Source organism: Pinus tabuliformis, chromosome 6 (genome assembly GCF_031772625.1).
Source record: "Pinus tabuliformis cultivar Carrire ecotype Pingquan chromosome 6, CPIR1, whole genome shotgun sequence".
Classification (NCBI taxonomy): domain Eukaryota; kingdom Viridiplantae; phylum Streptophyta; class Pinopsida; order Pinales; family Pinaceae; genus Pinus; species Pinus tabuliformis.
Genome location: NC_142292.1, coordinates 1,589,330,917 through 1,589,341,183, shown reverse-complemented (window position 1 = coordinate 1,589,341,183; position 10,267 = coordinate 1,589,330,917). Strand labels below are relative to the sequence as shown.

Here is a 10,267-nt window from a genome sequence, read left to right as displayed (position 1 = left end):
TGTAATTTATAAATAAATAATTATATAATTAGATTAGCAGAGAAGAAATTGAAATTTTATTTAAAAACATTTTACTGATTTTAATTTTGAAATAAATTAGTTCACTTTTATATGTTAAAAACATTTTCGCTTAACAAAGCAGAGGAGCATAATGTCTCTATAGCGGACATGGAATTTCACCTTCGCTGGAGATTGTCACAAACTCCGCTGGTAAATCTTTATTGAAAGAGAGGAATCGTTACACAAACAGTAGAAATCGAGCAAGCAAAATCTCAAGGAAATCAAAGATCCCATTTGTTTGGAGTTTTCTATAACAATTGTGAAGATCCCATTGTTTGGAATTTTTCTTTATAAATTGTACAAGTCCAGTACCAGGAAGTGGGCTTTAGATTATTCATTACTTGTAATAACACAGCGGATAATGTGTATGCAACAGCCACGGACCCGCTAAAAATAGTAAGAATATTCGTATTAAAATTGTTTCGGCATTACCCACGACAGAGGAGGATAACCAGCGTACAACAAACATGGAGCTCAAAGTCGTCATTGCATAAAATGTTAAATCTTTATAGGGTTCCTTCACTGGAAGTCGTCAATGCATAAAATGGTAAATATTTATTGGACGGAAAAATCTTTGTATAAACACAAGAAGTCGACTATGCAAAATGGCAAGGAAATCAAAGATACCATTTCTTTGGAATTTTGCTTAGAAATTTAAATTCTCACAGGTCGGGCAGCTCTATAAATAGGCGAGGGATGATAACGACAATCTATATAGTTACAACAGGAAGCTAATTGCTAATGGCTTCTGTTTCTGTAACGCCGTTGGTTTCCAGATGGGGCGTCCACAAATCTTTGATAGCGAAGAAGTCTATGAGACCAATAATGAGAAGCATCAGCGCTGATGCACAAAGACGCACAGGCAATCACCATTCCAACGTCTGGGACGATGATGCCATACATTCTTTGTCAACGTCATACGCGGTATTTGTCCTAATCTCATAATATTCGTTTAGATTTAATGTATGAATCGGTGTAAGGACTACAAGTTCACATGTTAAAATCCATCATTCATCCATCTCTGCAAGATAACATTATTGTACTGCATTGAAATGCGCCGTGATCAGGCACCTGCATATCGTGAACGAGCTCAAACATCTGTTTTTGAGTCACATGAATGATAGCTGCAGTGATGGCGCCGATGATTTAATCAAACGTCTTCAGATGGTTGATATTATCGAATGTCTGGGAATTGATCGACATTTTCAAACTGAAATAAAAGTAGCTCTGGATTACGTTTACAGGTTAAGCAATTTGATTTACCATTTATAGGACTCGGTTATTGTATGCACTTCTAGATTTCATTCATTGATCATTAAAACCTCACTTCTTCATGATGTGTAGTTGTTGGAACGAAAGGGGCATCGGGTCGGGATCAAGAGATTCACTCAGCAAAGATCTCGACTCTACAGCTTTGGGATTTCGGGCACTCAGAATGCATCGATACAACGTCTCTTCGGGTCAGATAGATTAAAATATACCCTTGATGTCATTTGACAATTAAATAAAAATATTTAATGCTTCAGTTCTCACTGAATATCATGCATTCATGAAACAGATGTTTTTGAGAATTTCAAAGATGAAAACGGGGAGTTCTTCTGCAATTCCAGTGGTGAAAAAGGAAGAGCCGATAAAGAAGTGAGAAGCATGTTGTCATTATTCCGAGCTTCAAACATTTCGTTTCCCGGAGAAAAAGTGATGGAGGAGGCAAAGACATTCACAACACGGTATCTTACCCAAGTTTTAACAGGACGCACTATAGCTGATGTCGACCAAAGCCTTAGGAGAGAGGTAAGTTGCAAACACCTTTTTCAACTTCTAGTATTGTATGAAAACTCTTCGCATCTGCATTTTTTTTTTTTTTTTTGTATGTTGTACCGTCTTAGCATCGGTCGGTACATATCTGATTTGGTTACTGTTCTCCAGGTGAAATATGCATTGGAATTTCCATGGCATTGCAGTGTGCCTAGATGGGAGGCTAGAAACTTTATCGAAATATATGAACAAAACTATTCATGGCTCAAGTACTAACCCTGTCCATTAGATCTCAGTTTCAAAGGGTACAGGAAAATGAATCTTGAATTACTATAAGTGTTCTCAATACACTAATCTATGTTCGCCATGCATTCTTTCAGGTCTAATAATATGAACCAGAAAATTTTAGAGTTGGCGAAATTGGACTTCAATATTTTGCAATGCACACATAAGAAAGAGATGCAACTTATCTTGAGGTGCACTGGCATTTGGTATTTGCATTACCTAGGATGGGATAGATTATGTATCCAATCATTATCTTACCTAGGATGGGATAGATTATGTATCTAATCATTATGTAGAGATAGATTCCTTGTCAATTTAGTGACATGACCGGCTGCAATGCATACATTTATAATAGGTGGTGGGCAGAGTCATATCTGCCGACGCTGAATTTCTATAGTAAACCTCACGTGGAACTTTACTTTTGGGCGGTTCTGAGCACATTCGAGCCCGAATTTGGTCCCAGCAGAATCGCCTTCACAAAACTTTCAACACTGATGACGGTTCTCGATGACCTATATGATACTCACGGAACATTGGACGAAATCAGAATCTTCACCGAGGGAATGAAAAGGTGATGTCAAATTCAAATTATATCGACTATCGTGTAGAAATTGGTCGCAATCCATTCATTCGTAGTTAGTTTCTCCGACATTTTTTTTCTTAATAAACATCCATCATTATTTTATTTTCCCAGATGGGATAGATCGTTAATAGGCCGCCTTCCAGACCACATTCAAAAAATATTCGAGTTCTTCATCAATACAGCGAATGAATGGGCTGCTGAAGTGGAAAATAAACAAAGACGGGATATGGCAGCGTACATACGAAAAAATGGCGTATGTGTGTTGAAGTTATAATTTCAACGCAGCCCAAAAACCACCGAACGAAACCACAAAACTGTCCAGAACAATATCGCACCGCTTTTCCGGAAAAGTTGTTTCCGTATTCTTGGCTCCGATGCGATTTGGTGAAGACGCGTGGATCTCACCTGACATCAGCAACTCTGACATATCGGGAGCTATCGTTCACTCAAGTGAGGGCTTCCGATATCTTTCTCCACCGTAGGATCTGCTCCCGTATTTTCGTCCGTTGATTGATTGAAGATGCATACGAGCTTATATTAAAAGCCTTGCGTGGAGTGAATTCAATTTTGTGTTGACCGCCAATAATAATGTAGTTAATGTGCCCGTAGAAGTATTGGTAAGTGATTTAAATTTTAATGTTTTTTTATGTATCAAAGGTATGGCGCATTTAAAGAAAGGCATCGGTGTTAAAAATATTTTACGACACGTATGTGTTTTTTTTTATTTTGTTTTCAAAAAATGAAAAGGGCTCGTGCATTTGACTTTTTGAAAGAGGAACGATGGAGCAATAAAAAATATAGTGTGCTCTGTATTATTTTGTATGGCACACGGGAGGAATTTATGTGTGTGTGTTCGCAGCAGCGAAATGGAACCAGTGATGTAATTTTTTTTGTGTTGGCCATAGCGAAAAACCATGTGTGGTTTTGCACAGTGCATAAAGAAGATGGTGGAGCGAATTTTGTAAGCCTGTGTAAATTTTGTTTTACAGCAGTAAACTCATGTAAACTTTTGTTACAGCAGTAAGTTGTTTTTCACAGCAGTGAATATGAAAATGATTTTACAGTGGTAAATCCCTCTCAGTAAAAGAGGATTAAGCTTGTATCAGTTTTTAATGAATAGAATGTTTTAATGGTGGTGAATTACTCTGTCTCTCAGTGAAATTTTTTTAAGTCTTCTGTGTGCACAAAAGATCCTGGAGTAAAAGAAACAGAGCATTGCCTCTGTTGTGTTTTATATTGTTTGTTTTTGGTATTTTGCATCAAAAATTCCCAACAGTGGTATCAGTTAAAGAAGTTAAAGAAGCTGAAGGGAGAAGGTTTGTAGCTGCAGCGAAACTTCTCAGGCAGACAGAAGACTCAGACATCAAAGGATTCAGGTATTTCAAAAGTTTTTTTTGTGTTGCTGAAGAAGCAGTGATTTGTTTTAAATACACAGTCAAGGAATGGCCAACACAAGCACTGGTATGGGTTTGTTTAACACCCAGCTTCCACAGTTTAATGGGAAGAACTATGACTACTGGTCAATAACTATGAGAGCCCTGTTCACCTCTCAAGATTTATGGGAAATAGTTGAAGATGGTTTTGAAGAAGTAGCAGATGAAAATGAGTTCAATGCACTAACTCAGGGAGAGAGAGATCAGCTGAAGAGCAATAGGAAGAAGGATGCAAAGGCCATTTTATTGTTGCATCTAGCAGTAGACCAGAGTATATTTCCAAGGATAGCAGCAGCTAAAACATCAAATGAAGCATGGCAAACCCTTAAGACAGCCTATCAAGGCATGGAGAGAGTGAAGACAGCAAAGTTACAATTGCTGAGAAAGGATTTTGAAAACTTGAACATGAAGGAGTCAGACAACATTGAATCATTCTTCACTCATGTGATTGGTGTAATCACACAAATGAGAACTCATGGAGAAACAATTGAAGATAGAAGAATAGTGGAGAAAATATTGAGGGTCTTACCCTCAAGGTTTGATGCCATAGTTACCACCATTGAAGAGACAAAGGATCTCTCAAACTATTCAGTTGATGAGCTATATGCATCACTGATAACACATGAGCAGAGGTTGAGTAGGAATGAAAACTCATCTCTTGAGCAAGCCTTCAAGACCCAGATGTCCTTTGGAAGAGGAAGAGGTCAAGGAAGAGGAAACCGAAGAGGAAGAGGCAGAAGCCAGAACAGAGGTGGAAGGAACAGCCCATCAAATGCACAAGGAAGAGGCAGCAATCCAAATCAGAACCAAGGTCAAGGCAGCAGCCAACAAAGAGATCAGTATCAGGCTCAAGGACAAAGGTATGATAAATCTAATGTTCAATGATATTACTGCAAAAAGTATGGACATTATGCTAGTGATTGTAGAAAGAAACAACATGATAAGAACAGCAGACAAAATGCAAATGTTACAAGAGAAAACAGCAGTCAAGAAAATGTCCTGTTAGCTTGTAACATGGCTGAAACACATAGTGAGGACATATGGTTTTTAGACTCAGGTTGCAGCAACCATATGACAGGGAATATAGCCCTCTTTTCAGCCTTAAATCAGAATTTGAAATCAGAGGTCACACTAGGAACTGATTGTAAAGTGTCTGTTATGGGAAAAGGGGAGATAAAAATATTTACAAAACAAGGAGAAAGGAAAACCATAGCAGATGTCTACTATGTCCCCGGAATGAGATGTAACCTCTTGAGTGTTGGACAGCTTATCCAAAAGGGTTACAATGTTTACTTTGTAAATGATGTGTGCACCATCATGGATATACCACCCAGCAAAAGATGCATTGCTGAAGTGAAGATGACAAGGAACAGGATGTTCCCTCTCCGGATCAGGGCATACATGAAGAACAAAAGGGAAATGGCAGCTGTCACCCAAGAGGCCTTCCAAAGCGTGCCAAAGGATGAGAACTGGTTGTGGCACTTGAGATTCGGGCATCTAAATTTTGGAGGTCTAAACTTATTGAGCAGAAAAGGAATGGTAAAGGGATTACCATTGATAGAGAAACCGGACAGCCTATGTGAAGGCTGCATTTTGGGAAAACAACACAGAGAAAGTTTTCCATCAGGAAAGAGCATAAGGGCAAAGACACCCTTAGAGATTATCCACTCAGATTTGTGTGGACCAATGCAAGCTCCATCATTAGCTGGCAGCCTATATTTCTTAACATTCATTGATGACTGTACAAGAAAGACTTGGATATATTTCCTTAAAAACAAAAGTGAAGTGTTTGAGAAATTCCAAAATTTCAAGGCATTTGTTGAAAACCAAAGCGGGCTGCACATAAAAGTATTGAGAACTGATAGAGGAGGTGAGTATATCTCAAATGAATTCCTAAAGTTTTGTAGAGAAAATGGAATACATAAACAGTTCACAACTCGGTACACCCCACAGCAAAATGGAGTTGCTGAAAGGAAGAACAGGACCATCATGGAGATGGCAAGGAGCATGTTGAAGGCAAAGCATTTGCCAAATGAGTATTGGGCTGAAGCTGTACATTGTGCAGTTTATATATTGAACAGGTGTCCTACAAAAGCAGTGATGAACAAGGTGCCAGAAGAGGCATGGAGTGGGAGAAAGCAAGGAGTCACCCACATGAGAGTTTTTGGGTGTGTGGCCTATGCACACATACCAGATCAGCTAAGGAGGAAGTTGGACAGCAAAGGGGAGAAATGCATCTTCATTGGAAACAGTGATGAATCCAAAGCCTACAGGCTGTACATCCCATCTACCAAGAAGTTCTTTGTAAGCAGGGATGTTCAATTCATTGAGGAAGAAGCTTGGGATGGAAGCATAGAGAAAACAGTGAATGTCAAGAACTGTTTGTCTCATGATGAAGATGAAGAGGAGGTGGCTGAAATGCATCCCCAAACAGCAGCGCCAACACAAGGACAACAAGGGACACCATTGAGGATAAATGAGAGTGCTTCTCCAAGCACACCACAAGGAGGAAACTCAAGTGCATCTTCAAGCACTTGCACACCAAGTGAACGAGGTAAGAAGTTTAGAAATCTAAGTGAAATTTATGAAGAAGGAATGAATTCCTTATTTGCCTTGTTTTGTCATGTTGATGATCCTATTCATTTCGAGGAGGCAATTAAAGATAAGAAATGGATAGAAGCTATGGATGAGGAGATGAATGCCATAGAGAGAAACAAAACATGGGATTTGGTTGAGTTACCAAAAGGCAAAGAAGTCATTGGTGTGAAATGGGTCTACAAGACCAAGAGCAATGCTGAAGGCAAAATAGAAAGACATAAAGCAAGGCTGGTTGTCAAAGGCTACAAGCAGCAGTATGGAAGAGATTATGAGGAGACTTTCGCCCCGGTTGCAAGAATGGAAACCGTGAGAGCAGTGCTGTCCATAGCAGCACAAAACAAATGGAAAGTCTACCAAATGGATGTGAAATCAGCATTCCTAAATGGAGTGTTAATGGAAGAGGTCTATGTGGAACAGCCTCTCGGATATGAGAAGAAAGGTGAAGAGCACAAAGTGTGCAAATTGAAGAAAGCTCTTTATGGGCTGAAGCAAGCGCCAAGAGCATGGTACAGCAGGATAGATTCATATCTATTGGATAATGAATTCGACAAGTGTGAAGGAGAACCCACCGTCTACATCAAAGAAAAGGATGGTAAAATTTTGATTGTTGTCTTATATGTTGATGATGTTATTTTCACAGGTAATGATGATCAGCTCATTGAGAATTTTAAATCAGTCATGAAGGATGAATTTGAAATGACTGACATGGGTTTCTTGAGATACTTCTTAGGCATAGAAGTAGATCAAAATGAAAAAGGAATTTTTATCTCACAAGCAAGATATGTAAATCAAGTATTGAGCAGATTTAACATGCAAGAATGCAAGGCAGCGATCACTCCCACAGTAATGGGATTAAAGCTCAGCAGAGAGGACAGTAGCAAGGATTTTGATCCTAGCTTGTACAAAAGCATTGTGGGCAGCCTTATGTATTTAACAGCAACTAGGCCTGATTTAATGTATGCTGTTAGTTTAATTTCCAGGTTCATGGAGAGGCCGAAGGAGGCACATTGGCAGGCAGCAAAGAGAATTTTGAGGTATGTCAAAGGTACCAAAATGTTTGGAATTCTATATCATGCCTCAGAACATTCAGATTTGGTTGGATACACTGATAGCGATTGGGCTGGAAGTGTAGATGATCGGAAGAGCACTTCCGGTTATGTTTTTAATATGGGTTCAGGAGCCATCTCATGGGCTTCTAAGAAGCAATCCATTGTAGCATTGTCTACAGCAGAGGCTGAATATGTGGCAGCTACAGCAGCAGCATGTCAAGCAGTGTGGATGAGAAGAATGTTGAGAAGCTTAGGCCAAGAGCAGGCAAAAGCGACAATCATCTTTTGTGACAATAGCTCAGCTATTGCATTGTCAAAGAATTCAGTGTTTCATAAGAGAACGAAACACATTGATACAAGGTTTCACTACATCAGAGAATTGGTGAACAATGGAGAAATTGTCTTGGAACATTGCAGGACTCAAGAACAGGTTGCGGACATCTTGACAAAGCCGCTGGATCAGAGAAGCTTTGAATTTTTAAGAAAGTGTCTCGGTATGACCGAATGGCCAGCAGTTGAAATTAAAGGGGAGTGTTGAAGTTATAATTTCAACGCAGCCCAAAAACCACCGAACGAAACCACAAAACTGCCCAGAAGCATATCGCACCGCTTTTCCAGAAAAGTTGTTTCCGTATTCTTGGCTCCGATGCGATTTGGTGAAGACGTGTGGATCTCACCTGACATCAACAACTCTGACATATCGGGAGCTATCGTTCACTCAAGTGAGGGCTTCCGATATCTTTCTCCACCGTAGGATCTGCTCCCGTATTTTCGTCCGTTGATTGATTGAAGATGCATACGAGCTTATATTAAAAGCCTTGCGTGGAGTGAATTCAATTTTGTGTTGACCGCCAATAATATTGTAGTTAATGTGCCCGTAGAAGTATTGGTAGGTGATTTAAATTTTAATGTTTTTTTATGTATCAAAGGTATGGCGCATTTAAAGAAAGGCATGGGTGTTAAAAATATTTTACGGCACGTAAAAGTAAGTGTGTTTTTTTTATTTTGTTTTCAAAAAATGAAAAGGGCTCGTGCATTTGACTTTTTGAAAGAGGAACGATGGAGCAGTAAAAAATATAGTGTGCTCTGTATTATTTTGTATGGCACACGGGAGGAATTTATGTGTGTGTGTTCGCAGCAGCGAAATGGAACCAGTGATGTAATTTTTTTTGTGTTGGCCATAGCGAAAAACCATGTGTGGTTTTGCACAGCAGTGCATAAAGAAGATGGTGGAGCGAATTTTGTAAGCCTGTGTAAATTTTGTTTTACAACAGTAAACTCATGTAAACTTTTGTTACAGCAGTAAGTTGTTTTTCACAGCAGTGAATATGAAAATGATTTTACAGTGGTAAATCCCTCTCAGTAAAAGAGGATTAAGCTTGTATCAGTTTTTAATGAATAGAATGTTTTAATGGTGGTGAATTACTCTGTCTCTCAGTGAAATTTTTTTAAGTCTTCTGTGTGCACAAAAGATCCTGGAGTAAAAGAAACAGAGCATTGCCTCTGTTGTGTTTTATATTGTTTGTTTTTGGTATTTTGCATCAAAAATTCCCAACAATGTGCTGTTTATATAATATACTACTCAAAACATATTTCTGATTCCTTTTTTTGTTTACTAAAAGGTTGTTATTATTCTGTGTGAATCAGTGAAATATCTGACCGATTGCCATCATTTTTAGTGGGAGCGATACCTTGAGTCTTATCTGCAAGAAGCGGTTGTTTTAACATTTTCCATTATATGTGCAGCAAGAGAAGGAACGCGGTGAGGTGGCTTCAAGTTTAGAGTGTTATGTGAAAGACAATCCGGAATGTACCCGTGAAGATGCTTTAAATCATATGAAAGGCATCCTGGATCTTTCTGTCAGCCAACTGAATTGGGAATTTCTAAAGCATGACAATGTGCCGCTGTACTTTCAATCTTGCGCGAGGCATGCACTTCCTCTTCAAACACAAAGATTTCGTATCCATTTCTGACAAAGAGGTAAAGGACCAAATACTCAAAGTCCTTATAGAGCCAGTGCAGCTCTGAATATTATAGTCATGGCTCATAGCCTTATTAATTTCGCATACAGGTTTACATGTGATGGTCTTATATTGTGTGACCGCTATACTCCATGTGAGTATAAATGTCTCTCAAAGTATTCCATGTGTCTTGTTGGACAGGACGTTTTAAAACTTGTTCCTAATATATCTTTAATATCATAAACCATCCCATTGTGTCCATCGTGTCCATTTTGATGGCAAAGTCCTGCCAACCTTTTTATATGGTTAAAAATGATTTATCACGTGATGCTGTCTTTCTTTGAGATCGAGTCGTTAATGAGGGGAGGAAGTGCTAGGAAAATCAAAATGGCTGGAATCTGCGTAAAAAAGTTTCAAATTGTAGAGGCAGCTTTTGAATCGTGTTTTTCATGGTGGAAATGGATTCAGCATCATCAAAAATTTCTATGACACCTAAAATTTTGAAGTTTAACAACTATAAGTTGGAATTTTCTTCCATAACT

General features: G+C 38.8%; 1 pseudogene across 1 annotated transcript; it reads left to right on the top strand.

Moving 5' to 3' along the window:
• Positions 1–801: 801 nt before the first annotated feature.
• LOC149264897 (delta-selinene-like synthase, chloroplastic) lies at positions 802–9,529 on the top strand (annotated as a pseudogene). Its single transcript, XR_016253671.1, has 9 exons — positions 802–984; positions 1,128–1,304; positions 1,405–1,520; positions 1,619–1,851; positions 1,987–2,084; positions 2,196–2,291; positions 2,456–2,671; positions 2,795–2,936; positions 9,443–9,529. The product of XR_016253671.1 is annotated as a delta-selinene-like synthase, chloroplastic (transcript).
• The last annotated feature ends 738 nt before the right edge of the window (positions 9,530–10,267 follow it).